We start from the raw sequence: 11934 nt of genomic DNA, 5'->3' as shown, positions 1-11934 counted from the left end.
GAAGTTTCCTCTAGTTAGGTCTAGGATCAGATTCCCCTCCCCAATCCTAACCTCAACCATTTGTGGGGAAAATTCTAAACTGACCAAAGATCACTGTCTATGGGCAACTTCATCCTACTCCTATCCTATGTACCCAATCAGAAAGATATATGGAAGCTTGTCAGGGCCAAGAGGCACAAGATGGTGCAAGCCTTCGGTGTGCTGCAGGAAAGGAAGGGAGAGGAGGAGCCTGTGGTAAGCCAGGCCAGTTGGAACCAGCTTGTGCGGCTGCATAGGTGGGTGGTTGGAGTCGACTTCACACAGAGACCCACACAAAGATGTGTTACATGCTGAGTAAATTGTAGATGGCTGCCAGATCTCACAAGTCCTGGATAGGTGTTTAATATGTCAGCTAACATCCACATCATATGATATAGCCATTTGAATCCCGAATTCCCATTTACTGACATGGTACACAACCATTGGTTCATGCAATACAATGCCTGCAATATAGTTGCCCTGGAACGCGACCATAGTGTTACCCAAGATGACCTTCATTTATTAATTTTGTCTACCCATCTGTTCAGGGAAAGTGGCATTTGTTCAGCTGGCGGACTTCCTGAACATCCAGGTGATCATGATGATGTCACGGCCTCACCCGCTCAAGACATGGCTCCCCTCTCTCTCTCTCTTCCCCCAGTCGGCTCGTCTGCCGCATGGTCCAGAAGAGGTTTGGGGGAGCTTGTCAAAGTATCTGAATGTAGACAGTGCCTTCTGAAAGTATTCAGACCCCTTGACTTTTCCCACATTTTGTTAGGTTACAGTCTTACTCTAAAATGTAATATTGTTTGTTTTGTTCATCAATCTACACACAATACCCCATAATGACAAAGCACAAACAGGTTTTTAGAAATGTTTGCTAATTTATTAAAATTAAATAACAGATCACATTTACATACAGTGGGGCAAAAAAGTATTTAGTCAGCCACCAATTGTGCAAGTTCTCCCACTTAAAAAGATGAGAGAGGCCTGTAATTTTCATCATAGGTACACTTCAACTATGACAGACAAAATGAGAAGAAAAAAAATCCTGAAAATCACATTGTAGGATTTTTAATGAATTTATATGCAAATTATGGTGGAAAAAAAGTATTTGGTCAATAACAATGTAGTGTACTACATATTTCTAAGTTTGAACATCCAAAACAAAAATGGGCAATATTTCTGGACACCGACTAAACCTAGTCCTGAATTAGAAATACATTAGAATCTCCATTGAGCATGGTTTTTATTCCAGGATTAGGCATATTCTGTGTTCGGGAAACTGGCCCAATACAATACCAGTCAAAAGTTTGACACACCTACTCATTCAAGGGTTATTTTATTTTGACTATTTGTAGTAACCCAAAAAGTGTTACACAAATCAAAATATATATTTTTTGAGATTCTTCAAAGTAGCCACCCTTTGCCTTGATGACAGCTTTGCATACTGTTGGCATTCTCTCAACCAGCTTCGTGAGGTAGTCACCTGAAATGCATTTAATTTAACAGGTGTGCCTTGTTAAAAGTTAATTTGTGGAATTTCTTTCCTTCTTAATGCGTTTGAGACAATCAGTAGTAACAAGGTAGGGGTGGTATACAGAAGATAGCCCTATTTTGTAAAAGACCAAGTCCATATTATGGCAAGAACAGCCCAAGTAAGCAAAGGGAAACGACAGTCCATCATTACTTTAAGACATGAAGTTCAGTCAATGTAGAACGTTTCTTCAAGTGGAGTCACAAAAAACATCAAGCGCTATGCTGAAACTAGCTCTCATGAGGACCGCCACAGGAAGGGAAGACTCAGAGTTACCTCTGCTGTAGAGGATAAGTTCATTAGAGTTATCAGACTCAGACATTTCAGGACAAATAAATGCTTCCAAGTTTAACAGACACGTCTCAACATCAACTGTTCAGAGGAGACTGCGTGAATCAGGCCTTCATGTTCGAATTGCAGCAAAGAAACCACTACTAAAGAACAACAATAATAAAGACTTGCTTGGGCCAAGAAACATGAGCAATGGCCATTTGACCAGTGGAAACCTGTCCTTTGGTCTGATGAGTCCAAATTTGTGATTTTTGGTTCCAACCACCGTGTCTTTTTGAGACGCAGAGGCGGTGAACGGATGATCTATGCATGTGTGGTTCCCACTGTAAAACATGGAGGTATGATGGTGTGGGGGTGCTTTGCTGATGACACTGATTTATTTAGAATTCAAGGCACACTTAACCAGCATGGCTACAACAGCCTTCGGCACCGATACGCCATCACATCTGGTTAGTGCTTAGTGTGACTATCATTTGTTTTTCAACAGAACAATGACCCAACACACCTTTAGGCTGTATAAAGGCTATTTGACCAAGGAGAGTGATAGAGTGCTGCGTCAGATGACCTGGTCTCCACAATCACCTGACCGCAACCAAATTTGAAATGATTTGGGGTGAGTTGGACTGCAGAGTGAAGGAAAAGCAACCAACAAGTGCTCAGCATATGTGGGAACTCATTCAAGACTGTTGGAAAAGCACTCCAGGTGAAGCTGGATGAGAGAATGCGAAGCTGTCATGGCAAAGGGTGGCTTGTTTGAAGAATCAATAATATGTTGATTTGTTTAACACTTTCATTGGTTACTACGTGATTCCATGTGTTATTTCATAGTTGATGTCTTCACTATTATTCTACAATGTAGAAATAAAGAGAAACCCTTGAGTGGGTGTGTCCAAACTTTGATGGGTACTGTATGTCTTTAATTAAATCTAGCACATTGTGTTATCATGGATGACTTCCACACTTTACTCAAACAGTAAATGTTATTTTATTTGTTAAGGGCTCAGCAGCAGTTTGCCTGCATTGCAACCATCAATGTTTTAGGCCTACATTTCCGATTGTAGACCACCGGGTCTGAGATAACAGCAAAAGTTATTAAGTGAAATACAATATGCAACTTAATTGTCCATTTTGTCTGGGGTTTGCTGTTCCCCATAAGCCACCCTCTGGTGGTGATCGCGGCTCATTTTTAATGCTGGCTCCTGTTGACCATTGTGCTGGCCCCGGGAAGGTGGAAGGTCACCTATAGTAAGGGTCCGTACCCGTTTACGAACTTGGGTCTCCGGTGTGAGAAACAGTCAATTAGCAAACTGAGCCACTAATAGTCGGCAGAACCCAGAAGATGAGGCAGACACAGCAGTACTGGAAACAGTGTTTTAATAAAGTAAAAAGGAAAGTTCAGGCAAAAAATATAAATCCACAACGTCAAAAGTAATTCCAAGAGAACAAAGGCAATCCTCCAAGTCAAAAGGTAAATCCACAAGGTGGTAGGTACAGCAGAAAAAAGCCTCAAAAGATAATCAAAAATAAATAAGAACAAAAACAGAGTACCTAAAGAGAGTCCAACTGGCACAACAAATGTTCACAGCATCGCTGGGTGCTAACATTCAAACACAGAGCAAAGAACTGAGGAAAACTAAGGGTTTAAATACATTCAAGAGAAACGAGGCACAGGTGCAAATAATAACTGGGAACAAGGGAAAACAAAAGGGTCAAAAAGCACAATGGGGGCATCTAGTGACGAAAACCGGAACAACCCTGGCCAAATCCTGACAGTAAGCCTGTCATTGGTGTGTTGGTGTCATCCTGTTTCTGTTTCCCATAGCGTTTTGACTTTTTCATGTATTATTTTAAACATATTGATGATTGTCTGTTGAATGAGGAGTCGTCATTATGTTTCATTTGAAATTTGAGCAATGAAAGATAAAATAAGATGGTACTTTATTCATGTTTTTTTTGTTGATAGATGACTCATGATAAAATCAGTATAGTATATAATGACGTACATTGGTAGTGGGTGGCATACATTGGCGATGGATGAGGTTTTTCCTACTTTTAGGAGCTTGTTGAAAAGCGCTATAAATCAAGCATCTGCTTCCTATGTTGACTTTGGATGTTTATTTTCTTTGTGTCCCTTTTTTCATTATGCTGTCAATGGTGCCCTCTACTACAGCCTGTTTTGGAACATGGGTAACTTGCAGCATAGAACACATGCATGTAAAATGATTTTGCCCTCTGAGTCTGCCTGGCGTTCATGTTGTGATGTTCATGTGTTTTGTCCCAGCTGATGGCTACACCAGCCGTCAGATCCTGGACATTGTGTTCATCCTGCGCATCCTGAGGCTCATACAAGTGGTAGACAACATCAAAAGGTTAGGAGGTCAAGGACTTCCATTTCCTGTGTGTGTGTGTGTGTGTGTGTGTGTGTGTGTGTGTGTGTGTGTGTGTGTGTGTGTGTGTGCTCATGTACAGTGCAAGAGAGTTTCAAAATAAAGATGTGAAACATTATCAAACCTTTTCGCTTAACTGCCAGGGCTAGTATCTGTGACAAAATGAATTGGCAGAAAGACCTATACAAGTCAGATATGGTTGATTTGATATTATCATTCATGGACTTAGACGTGGAACTCACTCTTCCTGATATTCTTTCTCCCCTCAGGTTCCGTGCCATCATCAATCCCTCATCAAGATTGGACCGACGATACTCACTTTCAGACAGCTCATTGTCGTAAGTTGTTTGTTTACAAACATTGGAGTGAACAAGCTTATTTTGGGTTCAGTTGAACTAAGCTCATGAGATTGAAGCTTGTAAGGGATATCAGATGATTTCAAATGTCAAGATGAATCAAATTCCCAATCTGTCAGCTGTGTATATCCAGCTATATGCCTCAACCCCAAATGAATGGGGGGAAAAATAAGAACTACAATTGTGTGGCGCTTATCTCTTCTGTTCATTTTGGATTAGGCCATACAGCTGGATCTACAAAACAGATGGTCTTGGTCATTGACGCATATTTAAATGACACTTTATTATGATGGCTGAAAACATCAGACAATTGATTTTGGAGTGAAATATCCCTCCAATATGTAATCCTGTGTTGCAACTGATTGATTGACTGCATAGTTGTCCCATATATTTCTCAGGTGGTCTATTACATATTCACCATGGTGGGAATTGAGTTGTTCAAAGGGAAAATATGCTTTTTCGAGGCCAACTCCACTGATCTGGATAAGGCATTCTGTGGAAACACCCTGCTCAAACTTAGTGTTCGCCAAGCACAACTACTGCAAGAACAACTTTAACAACGTTGTTTCCTCTTTTATCCTCCTACTGGAACTCACCGTGGTCAACCAGTGGCATGATATCCCTTTCAAAGCTTAGTAAAATACATTGAGCTTAAACAATACTTTTTCCGTACTCTTGTGAAAATGTTGCTACAAGATAGAAATCTTGAATTGTAATGTACAGTAAGCAGTGGTCACTGACTAAAACTTTACAGTAGGTTAGTGTGTAGAGGGTTAAAAATGAGATGCAATTGCAATATAACAACTTTTTATTTACTAGTCTTCATAGCTTATTTTAGACAACTGGGTAATTTCTCGATGATTCTCTAAGTTGCCAGGCTAACTTGACCATTCCTGACCACTCAGTGGAGAATTGTTACTATTTTATTATTTTCTTTAATGTTGGTCCCACTGCTGTCCAGCGGTTTCATCGCGGTCACTCACATCTCAGCCAGGATGTTCTTCGTCCTCTTCCACATTGTAGTCATCAAGTAAGAACAAGTCTCCTTTGAAATATTGAGAACCAAACAAACTTTTCTCAATGATACTCTATTGATGAATATCAAATCGACCCCTAGCTCCTACCCCTACAGGCACTACAGTAGATCTAAAAGGATTAGACAAGCTTAAGCAGTATGGTAATAACTTCACATTGCCTTTTGATTGGCTTGTACCCATCCAATAGTTTCAGATCTGCAGGAGTGCCTAAGGGGTAGTGATAGGAATCCAGTTGGAACTCAGTATAGTATGACTTTGATAACTCGCTCGCTCCTTATGAGAATTGAGTATCACGTGCATTTGTTCCTCAGTATTTTCATTGCTTTCATCCTGTAATCCTTCTTCGTGGAGTACACCGTGGACCAAAGTAACCTACAATCTTCTTTGGAAATGAAAATTGAGGAACTGGAATTGGGCGTCGAACAGTACGTGCCTGATAGTTTTGCAATTGGAGAATAATAATTTGCCATGCCTTGTACACATGGAATGAACTAAACATAGTCAATAATACAGTAAAAACAATAAAACAAAGTCTATATACAGTGAGTGTAAAGGTCAAATAAGGGAGTTAAGGCAATAAATAGGCCATGGTGGCGAAGTAATTACAATATGGCAATTAAACACTGGAATGGTAGATGTGCAAAAGATGGATGTGCAAGTAGAGATACTGTGGTGCAAAAGGAGCAAAATAAATAATAAATACAGTATGGGGATGAGGTAGGTAGATGGGCTGTATACAGATGGGCTATGAACAGGTGCAGTGATCTGTGAGCTGCTCTGACAGCTGGTTCTTAAAGCTAGTGAGAGAAATCACAGCTTCAGTGATTTCTACAGTTCGTTCCAGTCAGTGGCAGCAGAGAACTGGAAGGAAAGGCGACCAAAGGTGGAATTGGCTTTGGGGGTGACCAGTGAGATATACCTGCTGGAGCGCGTGCTATGAGTGGGTGTTGCTATGGTGACCAGCGAGCTGAGATAGGGCGGGGCTTTACCTAGCAGAGACTTGTAGATAACCTGTAGCCAGTGGGTTTGGCGATGAGTATGAAGCGAGGGCCAGCCGACGAGAGCGTATAGGTCGCAGTGGTGAGTAGTGTATGGGGCTTTGGTGGCAAAACGGATGGCACTGTGATAGACTACATCTGGTTTGCTGAGTAGAGTGTTGGAGGCTATTTTATAGATGACATCGCCGAAGTCAAGGACCGGTAGGATGGTAGGATGGTAGGATGGTCAGTTTTACAAGGGTATGTTTGGCAGCATGAGTGAAGGAAGATGTTACTATGAACATTCATGGTAACTAAAGGTTAAGTACATAGAAACAACGGGAGAAGGTATTTTGGTTGGTATTTACGTTCATTGGTGATTCTTAGGTATTACTTTGAAAGAGACTGGTGTGACTACGTATTTATATAGTAATAAGCTGGTTCTTACTTGTACTTACTTTTGGGAAAAATGTTTTGCTATATAATTACCTTTTGTGACTTTGTATGTTCCTTGGAGTTACTAGGTATAGTTATTAACTGGTACTGAGTTATACCTACCTTCTTACTTGTAGTTATCAATATAATTACATTTTGTGACTTTGTATGTACTAATTCATGTAGTACTAACTTCCTTGGTTCCTAGACTAAATTGACACTATGTGTAAAATGAAGGGTTACCAAAGTAGTTGATGTGGTTACTAAAACAGCTGTACCTCTAGATTAGTAGAAGTTATTTCTGTTCTGATTTCAGATTTAAATAACAGAAAAGTCGACTACGATTTCTGTACAACTTGTAGACTTGTTTACGTGCTGCTGTGCGGTTTGTTGCTAACCTTACTTTGCTACCTGACAACTTTACGGTTTGTATTTTTTTAATTACCGTTTTACATTTGAAAAAATTCCCTCGCTCAACTTTTTTCATTCAACTTTTTCACACCGGACCCTTTATCTGGACATGGTTTGTCAGGACCTCAACCAGCCGAAGCTAAGTTGTAACATTAACATTATGCCTTCGTCGCTGTATAATATACAGGAGAACGATCGCCTTATGGTGAGGATAGCTGTGTTGCAACCCCAGCTTCAGATGCAATCGTTAGGCAATGGTATTTTAAGTGTAGGAAAGGATGAAATGGCGTCTGTGCCACAAATAAGTACAGATAGTAGTATAAATCCCTTCGCACAGTCCCCGCAGCCGGACAATTTTCTCATGGCTTCTGGAAGGAATGCTGTAGGAATGCTCAACCGCTGTCGCGCATTCAGCCGACAGAAACTTTCAACCAGTTCTCCCCATTAAGAAACGGGTCGCAGTCAGAGGCCGAGCCTTCTCTGGTCTCTCCTCCTCCCGTTACGGGGTCTGAGACGCCGAAGTCTTCCACCATTAGCTCTGACAGATTGAAAACCCTAGTCATTGCCGACTCCATTACCCGCAGTATTAGACTTAAGACGAGGGCGAATCATCCAGCGATCATACACTGTTTACCAGGGGGCAAGCCTACCGACGTTAAGGCCAATCTGAAGATGGTGATGGCTAAGGCTAAAACTGGTGACTGTAGCGATGGCGACACCAACGATGTTAGGATGAAACAGTCAGACCAAGCGCAACATAGCTTCAGGGGGCCAAGAAATGTATTGCCTTGAAATGGAAATTGGATTCCTCCCTGCCAGTTGCAATGTGGTTATCGGAAGTTAATAGTTGTATCCCTTTGGAGAAAATCACTTACTGCTTGAGGAATAAGTTAAAGACGTTTTACAGAATTTGGCAACCTTTTATTGACTATAAGGAGAATCTCCCCCCACATCTCATTAATTGAATCTATATATAATCCTCACATAAAGTTTCACACGTAATGTATAATATGTAAATCAGCTAAAAAGATGTGTCGGCATCGTGTAATTGTCTCTGGTCCCGTCCCAGTTAAGGGGAGTGATGAGCTCTACAGCAGTCTCACAACGCAATCGCTGGTTTTCTGACCCTCCCAAAATATATAATTTGTAGATAATTGGCCCTCTATCTGGGACTCACCCACAAACAGGACCAAGCCTGGCCTGTTGAGGAGTGACGGATTCTATCCTAGCTGGAGCGGTGCTCTCATCTTATCTACCAACATAGACAGGGCTCTAACTCCTCTAGCTCCACAATGAGATAGGGTGCAGGCCAGACAGAAGGCTGTTAGCCAGCCTGCCAGCTTAGTGGAGTCTGCCACTAGCACAGTCAGTGTAGTCAGCTCAGCTACCCCCATTGAGACCGTGTCTGTGCCTCAATCTAAATTGGGCAAAACTAAACATGGCTGTGTTCATCTTAGCAATCTCACTGGAAAAAATACCTCCATTCCTGTCATTATTGAAAGAGACTGTGATATCTCACATCTCAAAATAGGGCTACTTAATGTTAGATCCCTCACTTCCAAGGCAGTTATAGTCAATGAACTAATCTCTGATCATAATCTTGATGTGATTGGCCTGACTGAAACATGGCTTAAGCCTGATGAATTTACTGTGCTAAATGAGGCCTCACCTCTCGCTTACACTAGTGACCATATCCCCCACGCATCCCGCAAAGGCGGAGGTGTTGCTAACATTTACGATATAAAAATGTCAAAAAACGACTGCATTTTCGTCTTTTTAGCTTCTAGTCATGAAATCTATGCAGCCTACTCAATTACTTTTTATAGCTACTGTTTACAGGCCTCCTGGGCCATATACAGCGTTCCTCACTGAGTTCCTTGAATTCCTATCGGACCTTGTAGTCACGGTAAATAATATTCACATTTTTGGTGACTTTAATATTCACATGGAAAAGTCCACAGGCCCAAACCAAAAGGCTTTCGGAACCATCATCGACTCAGTGGGTTTTGTCCAACATGTCTCCGAACCTACTCACTGCCACAGTCATACTCTGGCCCTAGTTTTGTCCCGTGGAATAAATGTTGTGGATCTTAATGTTTTTCCTCATCACAGGTTGAATAGCAGAGAAGTAGACAAATATCATCCCCTTTAAGTGTTTGTCTAAGCTGTTTGGAAAGTGGTAAAAGTAGGTAATATGTGTTAAAAGTTACATTGTTTACAATGAATAGAATGTTGGATGTCATGGCCATTTTTAACAATGGGAACTTTAAAATTATGAAAAATCCCATCGAAGTAGATGGAGAAGGACAAAAAGAAGAACAAGTTGTATACAACCACACCATTCCATACCAGTCTGCACTTTATAGAGTTTGAATAGTGTTTCTAACTTAAACCTTGTATGAAAAATAGTGTTCCAAAGAAAAGTAAGATATGAGTGAAGGATTTAGTGGGACTAATAATTCAGAACCAAGTTATACTGTCACACCTTGATCTATTTCACCTGTCTTTGTGATTGTCTCCAACGCCCTCCAAGTGTCGCCCATCTTCCCCTGTGTATTTATACCTGTATTCTCTGTTTGTCTGTTGCCAGTTTGTCTTGTTTTGTCAAGCCAACCAGCGTTTTTGTTATCAGCTCCTGCTTTCTCCCAGTCTCTTTCTTGTCCTCCTGGTTTTTGACCCTTGCCTGTCCTGACCCTGTACCCACTTGACCACTCTGCCTGCCACTGACCCTGAGCCTGCCAGCCGTCCTGTACCTTTGCCCCACCTCGGGATTACCAACCTCTGCCTGAACTGACCCTGAGCCTGCCTTCCGTCCTATGACTGCGGGATTGACATTCTCCCTAGCACCACGACGCCCCGGGGACATCTGTACTCTCTGTCGGGATCGGAGACCAAGACTATGGAGACCTTCATTGGGGACTCCCTAGCTGCTGGCTTTATCCGTCCCTCTTCATGTCCCGCAGGCGCAGGGTTCTTCTTTGTGGAGGAAAAGGACAAGACCCTGCGCCCATGCATTGACTACTGGTGACTCAATCAAATCAAATCAAATCAAATTTATTTATATAGCCCTTCGTACATCAGCTGATATCTCAAAGTGCTGTACAGAAACCCAGCCTAAAACCCCAAACAGCAAGCAATGCAGGTGGAGAAGCACGGTGGCTAGGAAAAACTCCCTAGAAAGGCCAATACCTAGGAAGAAACCTAGAGAGGAACCAGGCTATGTGGGGTGGCCAGTCCTCTTCTGGCTGTGCCGGGTGGAGATTATAACAGAACATGGTCAAGATGTTCAATGTTCATAAATGACCAGCATGGTCGAATAATAATAAGGCAGAACAGTTGAAACTAGAGCAGCAGCACAGTCAGGTGGAAGTTGAAACTGGAGCAGCAGCATGGCCAGGTAGACTGGGGACAGCAAGGAGTCATCATGTCAGGTAGTCCTGGGGCATGGTCCTAGGGCTCAGGTCAGTTGAAACTGGAACAGCAGCATGGCCAGGTGGACTGGGGACAGCAAGGAGTCATCATGTCAGGTAGTCCTGGGGCATGGTCCTAGGGCTCAGGTCCTCCGAGAGAGAGAAAGAAAGAGAGAAGGAGAGAATTAGAGAACGCACACTTAGATTCACACAGGACACCGAATAGGACAGGAGAAGTACTCCAGATATAACAAACTGACCCCAGCCCCCCGACACATAAACTACTGCAGCATAAATACTGGAGGCTGAGACAGGAGGGGTCAGGAGACACTGTGGCCCCATCCGAGGACACCCCCGGACAGGGCCAAACAGGAAGGATATAACCCCACCCACTTTGCCAAAGCACAGCCCCCACACCACTAGAGGGATATCTTCAACCACCAACTTACCATCCTGAGACAAGGCTGAGTATAGCCCACAAAGATCTCCGCCACGGCACAACCCAAGGGGGGGGGGGGGGCGCCAACCCAGACAGGATGACCACAACAGTGAATCAACCCACTCAGGTGACGCACCCCCTCCAGGGACAGCATGAGAGAGCCCCAGCAAGCCAGTGACTCAGCCCCTGTAATAGGGTTAGAGGCAGAGAATCCCAGTGGAAAGAGGGGAACCGGCCAGGCAGAGACAGCAAGGGCGGTTCGTTGCTCCAGAGCCTTTCCGTTCACCTTCCCACTCCTGGGCCAGACTACACTCAATCATATGACCCACTGAAGAGATGAGTCTTCAGTAAAGACTTAAAGGTTGAGACCGAGTTCGCGTCTCTGACATGGGTAGGCAGACCGTTCCATAAAAATGGAGCTCTATAGGAGAAAGCCCTGCCTCCAGCTGTTTGCTTAGAAATTCTAGGGACAATTAGGAGGCCTGCGTCTTGTGACCGTAGCGTACGTATAGGTATGTACGGCAGGACCAAATCAGAGAGATAGGTAGGAGCAAGCTCATGTAATGCTTTGTAGGTTAGCAGTAAAACCTTGAAATCAGCCCTTGCTTTGACAGGAAGCCAGTGTAGAGAGGCTAG

The 11934-nt window shown here is 42.8% G+C and overlaps 1 pseudogene; it reads left to right on the top strand.

Annotated features, from left to right (window-relative positions):
* Window positions 1–3809: 3809 nt before the first annotated feature.
* LOC109875514 (two pore calcium channel protein 1-like) lies at window positions 3810–10477 on the top strand (annotated as a pseudogene).
* The last annotated feature ends 1457 nt before the right edge of the window (window positions 10478–11934 follow it).

Source organism: Oncorhynchus kisutch, linkage group LG20 (assembly GCF_002021735.2).
Source record: "Oncorhynchus kisutch isolate 150728-3 linkage group LG20, Okis_V2, whole genome shotgun sequence".
Taxonomy (NCBI): domain Eukaryota; kingdom Metazoa; phylum Chordata; class Actinopteri; order Salmoniformes; family Salmonidae; genus Oncorhynchus; species Oncorhynchus kisutch.
The sequence above is the reverse complement of the archived record's forward strand: the minus strand, read 5'-3'. Positions and strand labels throughout refer to the sequence as shown.